Source organism: Aquila chrysaetos, chromosome 6 (assembly GCF_900496995.4).
Source record: "Aquila chrysaetos chrysaetos chromosome 6, bAquChr1.4, whole genome shotgun sequence".
In the NCBI taxonomy this organism is placed as follows: domain Eukaryota; kingdom Metazoa; phylum Chordata; class Aves; order Accipitriformes; family Accipitridae; genus Aquila; species Aquila chrysaetos.
Window position 1 is genome coordinate 4408412 of NC_044009.1, and position 16879 is coordinate 4425290.

Here is a 16879-nt window from a genome sequence, read left to right on the forward strand (position 1 = left end):
ATTATGAATAAATGCTGGGTCAGGACCACATGAAGGCTTGTCTTGTTTGGGTTTGTTTTTCTTTTCTTTTAAACCTTACATTCCTAGAAAAAGAGGCTCATTCAAGTAAACTTGTTGCCATGACTACGCTGTGCTTTAATCAAACAAAAAATGAGATAAGACACAAGAAAAGAATAACAAAAATAAAACAAAGGGAATTTCAAAAAATATGTAAACAAGCATTTATACATTTTAATCATCTCATGGTAATTTGAGTTCCTTGGAAGAAGAGCAACTTTCCTGCTCCTTCCCTTGCATTGCTTCATAGCAAATGCAGCGTGCTTGTGGACAAGAGAAGCTGCCTGCTGCAACTAGTTAGCACCAAGTTTTATTTGTTTGTCAGACTTCCAAACTTGAACTTTTCTACATGTGGAGTCAGGCATTCCAACTTCTATTTCTGCCTATTTTGCTTCACTATGTGACTGCAGCAATTCACCTAGTGACTCCAAACTTAGGTTCGTCACTCATAAAACAGAGAGAAAACAGCTCTGTAAAGCACGGTTGGGAAGCACAACTCTTCAGCTGTTCACACTCCCCATTCATTTCTTTCTCATACTATAGATTTCTATAGCTCTGTTTTTCTGAAGTTCAATAACTCAATCACTGAGCAAAACCAAGTAATTGTGAGCCATAACACACCACAAGTGGCAAATGCAGAAATATCAGAGCAAGCAGTTTACACATAATTTTGATGCCTGATGCCTGAAATTGTTCATCTAAACTCTTTGGCAAATACTTACAAATAACTGTTTTGTTCCCAGCAGGAGAAAAGGATTTTGTCTGTCATACATCTTCCTTGCCTTAGCCAAAAGTGATCTGCATCTGGACGTGGCACAAACAATTTTCACTCACTCTTCACACTCAAAAGGCAGGCATGCAATAGATACATTGTCAGTACACACTTGAAAAACTACTCTGTACACTGTCACAAAGTTTAAAGTTTTGCACCAAAAGGAAAGGATAAAAAGGCATTTTCAACATTGTGCTGTTCGCAAAAGTTATTCCTTTGATCTGTTGTCTGTAGCACAGAGTTAGCCATAGCTGCAGATAAAATGATGGGAAGAGCTACAGTCCTGTAGCAATTGACACACACAGCAGTAGTGACAGCCTGGCACCAAGGGTCATCCATTGTTAGACACAGACACACGGAGATGCACGGGCATGTACACTCAGAAAATAGATTCTGGGTAAACAAGAGAGCTAATTTTTCTTTGTGTTGTGCCCTGAGAAAGACAGGAAGAGCTAAAATATCAAACCTGAGGTTCTGTGCGTATCAACTGGTAAGAGACATGCTGCTGAAATATTAGTTTGGCTTTATGGGAGCAGTCATCAGAATTTCAGTCGCTAACATTTCAGCCATATGGTAACTTGCATCTCATCCTCAGCAGACTAACAGATGTGCCAACAGCTGAAGGGGCAAAAAGCTGGGTTCCAACACACATTTCATTTTTCACTACCCGGGAAAGACTTAGGAGGAAGTTGGGGCCAATTACTGACGATGAGTAGTGGAGGAAAGAGATCTTTTTAAGTTCCTGTATACCCTTTTAAGTACATCAAGCGTGCAGACATTTCTTACATGTGCTTTGCACCCAGAAGCAATGCTGGCATTAGCCATAAACTACTGCATATAGGTTAAGGCTGCACTGACCCTAAAATAAAAAAGCCTAATCCATTGTAAATATCCAGAAGACACTCAAGTCTATTACCGCCTAACTGCTTGTTACTTTCCTTCAGTTTTTAAGGAGTCTGTCTCTGTGGTATGGTCTCTAATCACAATTACAGCAAAACACTGATTAGCATGCACATGGGAACATCATAGGAAACAAATATAAAATTGTCTTGACAAAGTAACTGAAAGCATTTATAGGGATGGTATTGCTTCTAATTAGCCTTAATTTCCAAAGAATTATTACTTGCTCAAAAAAAAATCTTTATGGATCCATAAATTATTGAGTGCAAGATTCTCCCCCTCTCTCCTACTAATACCTGAGAGAGTAGACCTAGCATAACTCAGCAGGGAATTTGCTGTATTTGACTGCAAGAATGCTCATTGTTCCAATATATTTGGTATTTTTGTTATAACTACAAAGATTGTATCAGTTCTCATTGAGTGAACATGGAAATGAAGTCCCAGTTGGGATTAACCTTCAGACTACCACAAGCACGTTGTGCTTCTTAGAAGTAATCTGTGTGTTTGTACACATGTGCACATAAACACACACACACACACACTGGCCATATGCACCTATGCAATTTTATACCTCATTCTAATTAGGTTTGTAGTTTGCTTCTTGAAATACAGTAATGCGAACTAAGCCATTCATTTCTCTCTTTATAAAACGAATGTGACCCTATTAGCATCAACCTTGAGAAGTCCAGGACACGGTGCAAACCCAGGTAAATGGACTTGCTTAGGGATGTTACATCCACATTATTCTGGGCTGAGCCTCCCATTCCTTCTCCTCCCTTCCTCTCTCATTCCTCCCTTAGTGTCCTGGTCCCCATAGCTACTGCTCATAGTTTGCATATGCCCCTACCATTTGCTTCCATCCTCACAGAAGAAATACCCCATGTTGTTGCTCTCAGAACATGTGGTGTGGTACAACAGGAGGAAGCTCTAGATGCCAGAAGTCATCAGGCCAACTCCGGAACAGCAACTTGGAGTCCTTTCTGAGACAGTTGACATCTGTCCAGATCCTTAATTCTACTGAGAGAAAAAGGGTTTTAAACTATTCCTTCATCACTACCAATACTGTATAATATAAATGTGACTCTCTGAGAAATTTCAAATCCCACGGCATCTCATTCTTCACTTTTTTTTTTTTTTTTTTTTTTTTTAAAAAGAAGTATGAAATGCCACCAGGCCCAACATCCTCTGAGAACAGACTGAAACCTACTGAATCATCAACACCAAGGGGGTTCCTTTGGAGGAGGTCTCACCAAGTACAGGCCCAGGCCCAGTCCTGCTTACCGTGGTGGCAGGAAAACAAGCAAGCAAGCGCACAGCTCAAACTAAGATACAGTTCGGTGCATGCCCCACACCTTTTTGCAAATATTTTAGACCTTTTCAGCAGTGTGGTTTTATTTTCACTGTGAGTTGATGGTAGCCACTGCTGCATGAAAGCTCCAAAATGGCTTCAGCAGCCAGAAAGCCTGTATCAAAGCAAAGCAGGGAGAGAGATCTGAATGTCCTACTTGAAACAGCTTGTGCTCCAGTGCCCAGACATGAAGATTCCCATCACCTAAGAAAACAAGAGGTTCCCCCAAAAAAACATAAAACCAGCCCTGAATCTCAGCTCCAAAAGCAACAGACAACCTACCCTTCATTATGGAGATTAGCACAGTAATGCGTCTGCTTAACTTTCAGTCATCCGTATTTGAAATTCCTCAATATTTGCTTTCTGTCATATTCTTTGCAGAGCAGAGCTCATGCCCAAGAAGTCAAAGAGTATGGTACACATAGCGCATTCACAGACTCTGCAGTGTAAACCAGTTTTAGATTCCACCACTTGCCTCCTGAGCCATAATTCACGAGTGTTTGGCTCAGGGTTGAGGGTTGCCCATCTCCGTTCCCTGGGGATATCAGCACTACCGGAGACGTCAGCTTCGGTACCCCTTGCTGAGGATTCTCCTGTGCATTTTAACCTTTATCTCAGGAGGCAAACACAACATTCTACAGAGGACAAAGACACTCTCTCTCCCCTCTGTGCTCTTGTTCTACCTCATGAGTACGTAGGGATGATGGGTCCTGGCCTCCTCCCTATCAGCAGTCCTGGAGGGGGACACAGCTCCACGCAGCACTCATGATCAACAGCCAAGTAAGATCGACAAGAGCATGCATGCCTGGGTGAATGCAGCTTTTTCTTCCATCTGGAGCTATAAGCCTTCACAGTAAGTGTGTGACTGGCTGTTTTAATTCATACGGAGATCCTCAAGAGGTTGTTACAGGGAGTAGCTGGCACAGCCCATCTATCTATGTCACTATGGGATCTAGGCACTGTTTCGGATTATTTTATATATATATATATATATATATATACATAATCTCATTTCAGATTATAGCTGATTATGGAAAACATTTCCTTAGAAAACTGCTGGCCCTTTAGTAACAGTAATGCCCTCTTTTGTGACATTCCCCGGGACTGTTATGAGAGCAGGGTTTGTCTGCACTAAGAAATTTACCATTAAAATTATAGAGCCATTTCATACAGCATAACTCCCACTTGGGAAGCTTTTCTGAGAGAGGTACTTTTCTGATCTTATTTGTATTACTCAACTGGGGAAAGGCATTATTATTTGGAATAATAATAGAGATCATACTGTTATACCTACAGTACTTTAACTACACTGATACTTTTGTAACTTTTTCCCAAGCAAACAGACCTTCTTTCTCAGTCCCTATCATTCTCCGTTCTGCCAGTACTGTGCCACAGGAGAAATTCTTCTGGAAATACTAAAGAAACCTGCAGTGCAATAAGAGTCTGTAATCAGGGCTTCTGTGAGACCAGGTGTTTCAGGAGTAGATTTGTCACCTCATGGAATAGACAGGAAAAATCCTCCCCAGCTGATTTCTGCTAGTACCTTCGTCTGTGGCCCATTAATGAGCAACTTATTGCAAAAATTTACATTTTTACATTTCAAGATGTTTTGCTTAGGTTGGATGTACTGTTCATGAAAAGATCTAGCTGCCAGAATCAGGCTTTCAATATGCGTATTTGCAATGACAAATTCAAAATTCCCTTTCCATTGATGTTCTTGGAGCTGTCTTCAGACTTGCTGCTGCAGTAGCTACCACTAAATGCCACTAAATCAGTAAATCCATTTATTGGAATAGCCATACAGGACTGCAGCAATGAGACACAAACTTAATCCAATTCAAACCTCTTCTAAGCAGGAGGAAATAAACATTCAGCTCTGTTCTCCATGAAACTTGAGTAAAAAAGGGTGGAACCTTAAGGATGTATATGGTAAAGAAAAGGCCCTTCAGAAGACAATACAAATAAAGCCTAGCGATAACTTAAGAGGGACAAGAAGGTGGTGTCCCAAGCACTCCTTCAGCAAAGCACTGAAAATATCTTTGGGATTGTCCAAGGCCCTTGATTCAAGATACATTTTTCCATCAGCTCCCTAAAATGCTCAGCAGTAACATCTGGAACCCCCATCCAATTATAAGATGAAATGCAGGAGGATCAAAGAGAGAGTTTCCCAGCTCTCATGAGAACAAGCTGGAGCGTGGGATAATTAGCAGCTTCTGACTGCTGCTAACCACCTCTCACTCGTTAGCATTTTTCCCTGGCCTTCCCACCTGCATGTGCAGTCCCCTTTGCCTCCGGAGTACCAAGTTCCCCCTCCACATGTGTCTCTTTTAACCTGTCTGTAACAATAGCTGCCCTGACACATCCTAGAAGTTTATAGCGGTCTCTTTTGTCATCTCCCCATTTACCAGAGGCAGAGCCTTTTGGGACTTATTTTCACTGCTTGGGAGTGGGGGTCAGGGCGGGGGGGGGGGGGGAACAAGGGTTCAGGAGCTCTGGGGATCCTGGTGCATCTGCAGACAAGCAGACAACACCAGGAGAGAAATACAGCTAAACAACAACAAAACAATACTTACTTTGCTTCTCGTATTCCCCTGTGTCCAAGGAGTTCTGATCAGGATGAGAGAGGTGTAATTCACCGTGAGAGAGAAACATTTGCTCGCTAGTTCCCGCTTTTTTTTTGAACTGGCTAATACATTGCAAGCAGCACAGAAGTTTCAAGTCTGTAAGGCACCTTAACTAGAGCGAGGAGTCGAGCTGTCAGGAGCAAGACTGAATTGTGAGTTGCTTGCCCTTGCAAAAGAAATGCAGGTTGCATGTCTGTCAGATGCGGGGACCCTACTGTTGCATCACTGGATTGGGTTTAAGCGCCTGTTCTTTCCACGAAGAACAGCAGTCGGCAATTCTCCTCTATCCACGGGACAGACCAGTACGGAAGGTATAGAAGGGAAAGCTTAGGCTGGAATCCCCATCACAAACAGAAGCAAGACGGTTTTCCCCATATGCCGTGGCAATTCTCCACAGACGGGGACATTTCCTTCTGACAAGTCAACCAGCAAATCAGGCCTTTCCCCGATGCTATGGTGTTCCTGTCCCATCACTTAGAGCAGGCTCATGTCACAATCCCAGAGACGAAATCCATGGAGGGACCCTAGTCACACTGTCTACTGACAAGGGAAACAAACTGATTGGGCACACAAGGAATCTGCATGCAAAGAAACAAACAAGCTGAAATAAGGGTGAAATGTTAAAGAAGATCTGGAAAGCACTAGGAGATCCTTAGATTAAAGGTATCCTAGGAACATAACTCAGCCAGTAACAGCAGATAAGGTCAGCCTAGGGATCACGTTCAATTTTATCTTAAAAATCCAACTTTACGTACAGTGACTGAAAGAAAATATAATAAAAGTAAATCACGTAACAGCGTTGTCACATGGATTTTGAGTAATTCTGCAGCAGAAACAGTATACTGTGGGGTTGCCAGAATTACACAGCTCTGTCCCTATTCTCCAGTCCAGGCTGTCTACTACTTGAGCTTATACAGACAAGCACACGCACCAGAGCTCTTCAAAGGCTATCCCAGGCAAACCTATTGTCTCACTCCTATCGTTTGACCTGCAGGTATGACTGAGTGCTGAGGTGAGCTGCAGCCCCATCCTTTTGCAATCCGTCTTCGAGAGCAGCTCTGCCTACCTACAGAGCCCAATAGGTCACAGTGCTCATTAAGCGTAAGCTCTCTCCGACCGCCATGTGAAGGCATGGGCTGTAGTCACCAAGAAGTCTGCAAGCCGAATTTTCCCCCTTGCTTGACAGAGACTTCCGAGCTCGTGAATAAGGAGGGGATGAGCTTGTTTAGGGTATCGGGAGTTTCGGCTAACTGATCGACAACAGCGGAGGCTGGGCTGCTCTGTTGTAACGGTGTCTCTAGCTCCACCAAATCCAATCACGATTAGAAATACATTAAGATGCCTTTTCCTCTAACTCGGCTCCAGACTGCTTTTTACCAACCAGCCTTCTTCCAGCCCTCAGAAAAACCTTTTCCCTGCTGCCTCTCCCTCACCAAGCAGCAGATGCTCCCGGAGACCCCAGCCCCGGCTGCGCCGGAGGGGCGAGAGCCACGGAGAGAAAGGAGCGCCGGTAACGAGAGGGGCGAGGGGGACGAGGGCACAGCCGGGCCGCAGGGTCGGGCGCGGTGCGGTGCGGCTGGGCGAGACGAGGAGCGCTCCCGGCCGGCCGGCCCGTCGCTGCTCGGGAACCCCCCCGGCGGGTCCCCCGCCGCCGCCGCGGGTTGCTGGCAGCAGCCCCGGAGCCGCAGCGCTGCCGCCGGGGAGAGAGGTAATAAATAACCCGGGGAGCGAGGCGCGGAGCCCGGCGGGCGGCGCAGACTCTGACCTGACAAATACCCACTGGAAAATCATCACCTCCCGCCCCCGGGAGCCTGGAGCCAGCCCCAACCCGGCCCCAGACGAGGACGGCGGGGGGGGGGGGGGGGGATGGCTGCGCAAACACTGGGGCGCGCAGGAGCCAGCCGGCCCCGCCGCCCGCCCCGTCGAGCCGCGCCGCGCCGCGCCGCCGGGGGTGGCGGCAGCGGGGGCGGGCGGCGGGGCCGCGGGGCCGGGCGGGGCCGGCTGCGGAGGGCAGAGACTGGGGGGGGGGGGGGGAGCCGAGCGGCCCCCGCCACCACGCACACACACACACACATATATATACACACGCACACGCACCCCGGGGGCCGCGGCAGCGAGTGGTGCCGAGCGGGAGCCGTCCCGCACGGCGGGGAGGCCTTTTTTCTGCACCCGCCCTTGGGAAGGGGTTTCCCAGTGAGCGTGGCTCCCGGTCTTGCGGGGCCAGGCTGTCCCACTGGTGTTTGCCCGGCCCTAGAGCCTCCTCTCACCTGCTCCGTGAGAAGACAGCACCCAATTTCCCAGGGGTAGCGAGGAGGAAAAGGGCGGGGGGGGGGGGGGATAGATGCTTTATTTTCTGCTCTATGCAATAAAGTGTGATTATAAAGAATATAACAGGGAGCACAGCTTGAATTCCAATTGGTGGAGAGCCTGTTGTTAACCATCAGGGAACTATTTATTCTCTAGCCTTACTGATGCTCCTTGGTCAATAATGATAAAGGGGGGGGGGAAGGAGAAGAACTTGAAGCCATTATAAAGAAGCAATCACATTACAGAGAAGCGGCAGCAACAGCCCCCTCAGAATCTACGATTCCCTTAGGTCATGTCTGGTGTGCTCAGACCACTGGCCACTGTCAGTATTTACCCTGCATCATTAACCCACCAAACAGTTTTTTTCTTGCCAGAAATGACTGATTTCTCAAGCCTGATGGCAATCATCATTCGGGAGACAGAGCAGTGCTCCCCTGCTGCTGAACTATCTCCAATGATATTTAATAAATAAATAAAATAGCTGGATGGTTGACCAGCTCCTCAGGAAAAGGGAAGAAAATGCATCTATTTATTGTGATTAAATACTCGCTACTCCCTAATTCTGGCACTTATTCGTACATGCAGAGATGTGGCATACACGTATGCTTGCCCTAAGCCCTGATGAACTCACAAACCATTATTATTCATTGTTTGCACTGCTGTTACGTCTCAGAACCGGGACTGTATTGTGTGAGGTGCTGTACAGACAAAGGACAAAAGGCGGTCCCTGTCCCAAACAGCTAGCTGATGCACTCCAAGACTCTGCTCTCTTTTGCATTACTGAATTCCACATGAGTTTTGCCAATGTTTCAAATAGGATCAGAGTCACACCAGGCCAGCTTTAGAAACTTCTGGCATCCAAACTGGATGCCAGATCAAAAAACCCAAACGCAGCACAGAAACCTTAGCTCAGAGTTTGTTTCCTTTGCTCAGCCACAGGGGAGTTGGTTGTATTTGAAGGTTTTGGTTAACTCCTCCTTTACTCCTCACTGGCATCATTCCATCACAGGGGCTCCACAAGCCACACAGGGCTGTACACAGATCTGAATACCCAGCAACGATTATTTATGTCATGTTACGATGCACAACCCATGCAAAAAAGTGAGCTTCCATGTCGTGAAACAGCACTTCACACCACTCGCTGCTGTATTCCCAACCCCAAAATGGTTCTCAGAAGTTTTCCTGACTCTGCCTTAGACCTATTTCCCCAAATGAGATTATCCCTCGCTGCCTGCATCACAATCATCTAAATCATGGCCAGTAAAGAAGTGGGAGGGTGGGGCACCGTTGTTTTTATCGTTGTCATGGGTTTCCCATAACACAAAAAATCTGACCCTCCTTGCCATGAACAACATCAGCTCTGGGAAATCCAGGTCTTCTGACAGCTTTGCCACTTGCCACGTGCATTCAGGGAAAAGTCCTAGAAGCACAGTAATGAGTGACGGGCGAGAGAGCAGGAGGCCACGGGGAATGCAGCTGTGGCAGAGGATGGGCTTTCTGGGGGGCACAGCCTGCACGCTAGATCACAGAGCGGACAGAGTACAATGGAGAAAGCAAACGTGGGGTGTACAAGGAGAATCACGGTCACCTCAAAGGAAACAGCAACATTTTCTTAAGGAAAGGTCATGGCTTCCTTATTCCTATGGTCTTGCACCTCCCCTCTTTTTTCTCTGTTACCTGCTGCAGCCATGACTGGCATTTGCAAAGGACTGGCCCAGCTTTAAATTTTAATGTGGATGAAGCAGTAAGGCCTTGGCCATAAAAAATTGAATTTTATACGTTTCAAAAACACACATATTTTTCTCAGTGAAGACAAAAGGTCTGAGGGAGTGGAACGCGCATGTCCTTGGGCTCTCCAGATACTTAGTTCTGAAAGACTCATTCTGAGACAGCTCCAGTCTCCTTTCCATTTCTTTGAAGATTCTGCCTTCAGCCTGCAGAGCAGGTTCCTTCTTTCAGTTTTCTGGTTTGGGGAGCTAAGTTATTCTGTTACCAAAGAGAGGAGAAAATTTCCAGGGTTCCAGAGACGTGGCACTTCACTTCTTTACATCTTTCAACAAAGCAACACAACTGACAAAACAGGGCATCTTTTTGCTCAAAAACAAGTGACAGGCTAAGGTTCCTTCAGGTGAACACTGAAACATTATTGGCAACTTAGAAAGCATTATTCACTTGATCATTGTTATTTACACAAATGTACCCAAATGTAATGCTGCCTCTTGCGATGTTTTGAGCTGTGGAAATGTCCCTAAACTGTGACTAATTTTAAGAGTAACTCTGAGTGAAGCTGTTGTTGTAAAGCAGTTCAGGAAAGTTCTTCCCCAACCAGAACAAGGATCAGCCTGCTTTAAGGGCAGTCATTAAATTAATCTCCTTTAATAGGCAAGATGAAAATCAAGATCTAGAAGAATAAGCAGGAGAAGGGAGGGACATTTGTTTCTTGCTGCCAGCAACAAGCAACCCCTGTTGACACTGCTGGCAGTTATTCACACTCGGCAGCAAAGGAACTGGGGACCATAACCCTGGATAAAAGCTTGACTTGTAGACTTGGTACAACTAAAACCAAATTCTTTTGCGGAAGCCAAGAAATGAGGTTCATTATAGCTTAGAAGAAGCATTGAGTCGCTGCTCAGGGAGAAAGCCATGTTTCTTCCCCTGTACAGGAATGCCTGTCTTTTTGCTATGTGATGCCTTCTGTAAGCTCTTTTGGGGGCAGGGGTATAAATCATAATAAAGCCATGGCATGGCATATAAATCATAATAAAGAATAATGATATGTAATAAGGATGAATAATATTAAGAGGAGAACTGTGTGTGAGAGAGAGCGAGAGCCTGCACACATACATACGCACAACTGTACAAATACAGATAGAAAAGGTGGTTGTTACTGTTTTTCAAAGTGAACATTTCTTTTTCTCAGTGGATATTTTGCTGTCAACACATTGACCCCAGCCTCCTTTCACCACTTTCTTTCCTACTTTCCCTGTCCTGCTGCACATGGAAGGCCAGTGAATAAACATGTGCAGGTATTATACTGCTCAGAGGGTCATGAACTGACATTACAGTGGGAGTTTAAAAACACCCAGCTCCCACAGGTCCTGTGTCTGTCTGTATAGAAAGCTTTCCCTCTGCTTTGGGTTGCGTTATGTCACCTGAACAATTCAAGAAGCAGGTATTACGCTGACCACAACACACGACTGTCCCTTTCCACTGATGCTTCCAAACAACAGGATAACTCTCTGTCTACACGCCACACCACTACTACAGAGAACATGCCTTGAAGAGCGACAGAGATCCTAACCTGCTGGAGGGCTGCTTGGCTGTTTAGGGAAGATATGGTTCCCTGAAGGCTAGAAGAAACTGCAGGAGATTTTCTGTTACTTCACCCTTTCTGAGCCATTGTAATAAAGGGAACTCAAAAAGCTGCCACCTGGATAGCTCTAAATATCCAACCTCATGCTGCTGAGGAAAGAGAACTGGAGAAGAGAAGCACGAATGGCGAGAAAAAAGACCTCAAAGAACACGTAGCAGTTGTAGCAAGAAAATAGAAAGGAAAAAATCCTCAATGTCCAGCAGGATGCCTCATTCTTCATGTAAAACCAATGCATTTACACATAAAAGAGACAGAAAGACAGGTCCACGGCTGTCTGCTAGGGTAGAAGCAAGGAAACAAGGATGAATAGGTAAAGACACAAAGAGAGAGGTAATGGGAGGTGGGAGAGTTTAGATGTAGGTAGGAGTCGGCTTTTCTGACCTGTCTAAAGCACCTGGCAGACTGTTGGAGCCATTCAGAAAGTCACGAGACCAACAGACAGTAGCATTTTAACTAGTTTTAATACCATGTAGAGTTTTGATATACTTCCCAAATCCCAGGATTTATTAAGCATGGCTCTGCTGCTTCCACTTCTGAAGCTGAAAGTGTTAAAGGAAGAGGTTCCTGGTTTTATCTCCTTTGTTTTGCAGTACCTTTTTAATCTGAAACTGAATTTAGGAGAGGCTGTGCTGATGGTTCTACCACCTGGCATAACGCATTTAGGAGGGGTTTTTTTCTCACCGTTTTTTCATGCTGGCTGCACAAAAGTAACAAAGCAAGCTGTCCTCTCAGACAAGGGGAATCCTTTGCCCCCACACCCTGCCCAGCCTCTGGCACTCCCAAGAACCATTGGTAACCTCTGTGCATTGCTGTGTCATTTTTTAACTGCATTTAAAACCAAAGGTGGGTAGAACTGGTTTGGTGAAAGTCTGTAAAAGTCTGTAATTACAACAGTATGAATGAGCCTTGTAAAAAGTGGGAGAAACCTGACACAAAGGAGAAGCTGGGAAGCCAGGCCCCCCACTACAGGAAATCCAAACACAACACTATAACCCGTAGGCATCCGCTAACACGCCCTGAGAAGCAGATAAAAACAGCACCACGAGAGGTTCTCCACCTGGAAAACATCCCTGCATGCTTATCTGCAACTGCAAACTCAGGCTCAGGAGTTGGGCGAGAGTAATCACAATTTTAATATGAATTTAGTGTAGGTGAGAAGGCCTAGACTGGTCAGGCTAGAGAACCTTGGGCCTCTTCTGAATTCTCAAAGTTAGGGGAGCAAAATGGCAAACTTACCCCTACCACTGTCCAGCCTTCAGGGTGCCACCACTCAGGTGTACAGCTCAGCTGTAAGGGAACAGGGAAGCTTGCTACCTATCACACAAGTCTTCACCTCTCTAATGAGGCAGGTGATAGAGGTGTAAGTTCTAATTTCAAATTCTGCTAACTGCAGAACTGGATTAGTGATCCAGTTTTACTCTATACAGATGTGTTTGTCAATTTGCAGAGAAGGAGGGAAATAAATATATGTTTGAGATCTTCAGGGCTAGATGCTAAGATCAGACTAAGAAGTAAATGTCCTCGTGCTTAAACAGCACAGCAATCTAACTTCCTTTCCGTGTCCTTCTCCCTTACAAGCAGATTTGGACTTCTCAGCTCCTTGCAGATTAGCCTAAAGTTTTTCTGTGTTTGGGTCAACTGATTCTCCACAAGAGCTTGACTAGAAAACCCAGGGATAACTAGATTGCTAGCATATCTGATTAGCCAAAGGAAACAGGGTGGATGGGTTGGTATAACTTTACAGAGCTGACTAAATTTAGGCTACTGGTCAAGATACATCCAAAATTTACTGGCTGAGTTAGCCAGTTCCATTTCAGGTATGATGAAACAGACTTCCCAGTCACTGAATATTAGCAACAGAAACAGTACAAGGGAAAGATTGCTTAGCCAGTTAAATGTGTATTTAAAATGCTGATAGCCCACACTGCAATCCAAGAAAAAAATGTATTTATCATTGTTATTAAAAATAATAGAAATAAAGCCAGTTTTAATAGCACACAGGGTTTGATGCATTTCCCAAATACAAGGATTTATTAGTTTAAAGCCTGTGTATTTATTTGTTTCTTCCTCCCCAGTCCTGCCCCCCCTTCCAACCATCTTGAATTTTTAATGCACACTGTTTCTAATGTCAGCCGTTTTTCTTGTAAAGGTTTTTTGACATAACTTTATATTGCTACATCCTTTTGTTGTTGCCATTCCCCATCCTTGTTAGAGACTCCACTCCCCTAATGAAGCTCGTCTCCTGCCAGGATAATAAAAGAAAATAGATACAGAGCTGAAGTGAGCCAGTGAGAGGTGTGTGCATGTGTGTGCGTCTGATTAGAAATAAGGGTGACACAAAATAAGTGCAATAACAGCCTGTTCTCCAGGGACTCCCAAGGCTGTCCCCAAGATCTGCAGCTTCTATATATGGCGCTGTGTGTGTGTGCACGTGCGTGCATATGGATGTATACACACACCGTTTGTACAGATCTATACGCACATAGTTTGTATGGATCTAATTTTATATACACACACTGACAGCGTGGAAGGACATGTTCAGAAGATGTGTACTGCAGGTGCTAGAAGTAGGGGACGCTCTGCCAAATTAAAAAAAAACTGGACTCAAAGTAGTCCAGTGACTTCCTAGTAGCTAAATTTTGGGTGTATCCTTTTAGTGTTTCACAGTAACAAGTTGGTGATTAAGTCTGTTCAGTATCTGTTGTCTCTCCTTTCTTCCCCCCCCCCCCCCCATCTTCATGGCTGTCTAATAAATGAGAAGGCACCTTACTCCTGTTGCCATTCAAAAGAACAAACAGAACTATTTTCACAGCCCAGGAAATGACAAAGATCTCTGCTATCCTGCGTGTAACACCCCCTGCTCCTTCCCAGCACTGAACTTCCAGAAGCACAGATCTGTTAGTGGCATGTACACATTGGCATCTTTTGAGCAGTAACAGCCCCTGCAAAAAACGTACTGTAGCCTGGAAAAGAGCCTCATCAACTCTTTAATGCCTTCCAGCCTTAGGAACAGCCTCTTGTGCTCTTTTGGGGCAGTTCATGGTCTCTCTATAAGCTATGAAAAAAATCACCGAACTCTACAATCCTTCTTTCTCTTCTGTCCATTGAGAATAAGAAACTTAATGTTTCTGTAACTTTTCTCAGACTTCTAACTACCTCTATAGGTCCTTGATAACTAAGTGTCACAATTTCAATGTGATGGAGGTGGTCAGTGATTACACTTGTATTACAGTCTGATAAAGAAGAGAGAACTTCTTAAATAAGGTTCCTGGGGACACAGAACAAGGAATTGGCAGTCAGGGAAAGACCTGAGTTGTTGTGACACCCAGGTCCTCCTCTTTCTGATATACAACAACTTCTGCTCAATGTTAATGCATGCTAAAGGCTATGCAAGACCTCTGTGGCTAATGTCACATATCAGAAGAAACCTCCTAACTACTCTGAGAAGCTCAGTCACTATGGGTCAGTGTTAATTAGCCCAGACCTGTAACATTTCTAAAAAAAGAAAAGAAATTTTAAAAAGGCAATGAAACCCAAAGCCCCTTAAAAAAAAGATCAACTCCCATTTCAATTTATCCTGCCTGGTGCAGAATGCCAGCAATATTATTCTTCTGTTTCCACAACGGTGCTTCAAACAGATGCTTTTCAGTGTTGAAGGCGCGGAATGTGTATACTCTGCCTGCTGCAGTTAAGATGCAGGGAGCCAACTGTCTCCCCAAAGGTACTGGGAATGAGGCTTGCATGTTTCAGCTGAAAACTCCAGTTTTCTAGCCCAACAATTGCTGGGATGCAGCCATACTGTTAGCACAGGGAAACAACTAGGTCTGGTACTTCAGAAATAACAGAACTAACAAAAACAGCAAAGCAGTTTCAGCACACGGGATGCTGCCTCTCCTTTCAGAAATGGTTTAGACACTTTGCAACACAAGTCTTATTTAGACTGTCTGTAACAACAGTGATGATGGGGGCTGGCTGTTGGTCCCCCTCCTTCCCATAAAAGACAGCACACAGTGAAGAGCAGTAATTGGTGAACCACAGTTCCTCTATAGGAAATGCCTCTTCAAAAGTTGTTTGCTATTAGTCAGAAATTTTGGAAAGGGTCCAGCAATGCACGTATATGTACCCTGAGCCCCAGCACACTTACAGGTTACTAGTCCTCTTGGATGCTTCAGAAAACCACATACCTATTAGATACATGTGCAACAATACTATCCTGGGGGCTAGTTTATTGCATACTCCAACAGACACAAAGAGGACTTGGTCTCTAGTTGAAATAATAACGAGTAGAAGAATCTGTTTTGACAGAAACTGTTGTTTCCAGTGGGATATCCAGCTTTGAAGCACATTAGACACATTAACATGAGGAGAACCTCTACATATTTGTGGCTTTCAGCATCCAAAATATTTACAGCTATCTACAGCTCTACTCAGTTGTCCGTAGCAGTGCCACATACTTTAGAACTCAAGGAAGCTCTGTCTACTTCTTCCTATCAGACCAATTCTAAAATTAAAAAACCAGAGCCATTATGTCTAGGTTTGGTTTACACACTAACTCTACACTGAAAAGCTTAATTGAAATTTCAGGTGGAAATTAATCTAGTCACCTCTTGTTCCCTAATGGATTTTGATCTACTTCTCCACACTGTGACAATTTCTGGCATAGTAAGTGATGTCTGTTTTAAAGAAGGCCATAATTATGAAGTCTACAGGGAACTGTAGGTCAAGACAGAGATGCAATGACATAGCTCTTACTAGACCAGAAAAACAGGAATGACTAGGACTACTGACATGCAGCAGGAACAAGGACAGATCAGTAAGGAAAATACTTGCAGCATGCAAGATCTGGCTCTATTTTGCCATTTTCAAGTTGTATTCTCATAGCTATGCAAAACATCTGACTAATTTTTATCACTAGAACACGATTTACTGTCCTCCTTCCAAAATTCTGTCTGGAAATCCCAGAAGCAGTCTCAAAACAGGAACGCAATACCTGCAAACCGATCGGGTAATCTAACTAGCAATTTTTATCATCAGGATCCAGAAAAGCAGACTGGAGTAGAAGCAAAGGGCAGCTGAATTTAGGCATGCTTTTAAGGAAAAATAAAAATATTTGCATGTCTCTGCATATGTGTGAGCAAGTATTACAACCAAATGGGTCACAGTGATCAAGGCCCAATATTGACACACAGCCTAGAGATAACCAAGCACTGGGAATGATGGAGTGCTGTTATTTCTGTAAAAGAACAGGTCACAGTTCTATGAAGTGCGACCAGTTTTGACAGAGCAATCGGCAAGATCAATAGACTGCTTTATGAAATGGGGAATCCAAGTTCCAGGATGGATGTGGCTCCTGGAGTAGAAGCATCCCATAGAGGTAAGCTCTTGTCTGATTTTCTCCTTAATTTGCTAATGCCAGATAGGCAACACAAGTTGTCCCTCATACACAGTGTGACACTGCAACTCAAAACATCTCTTTTCAGTCCCAAACTCTGTGCCAG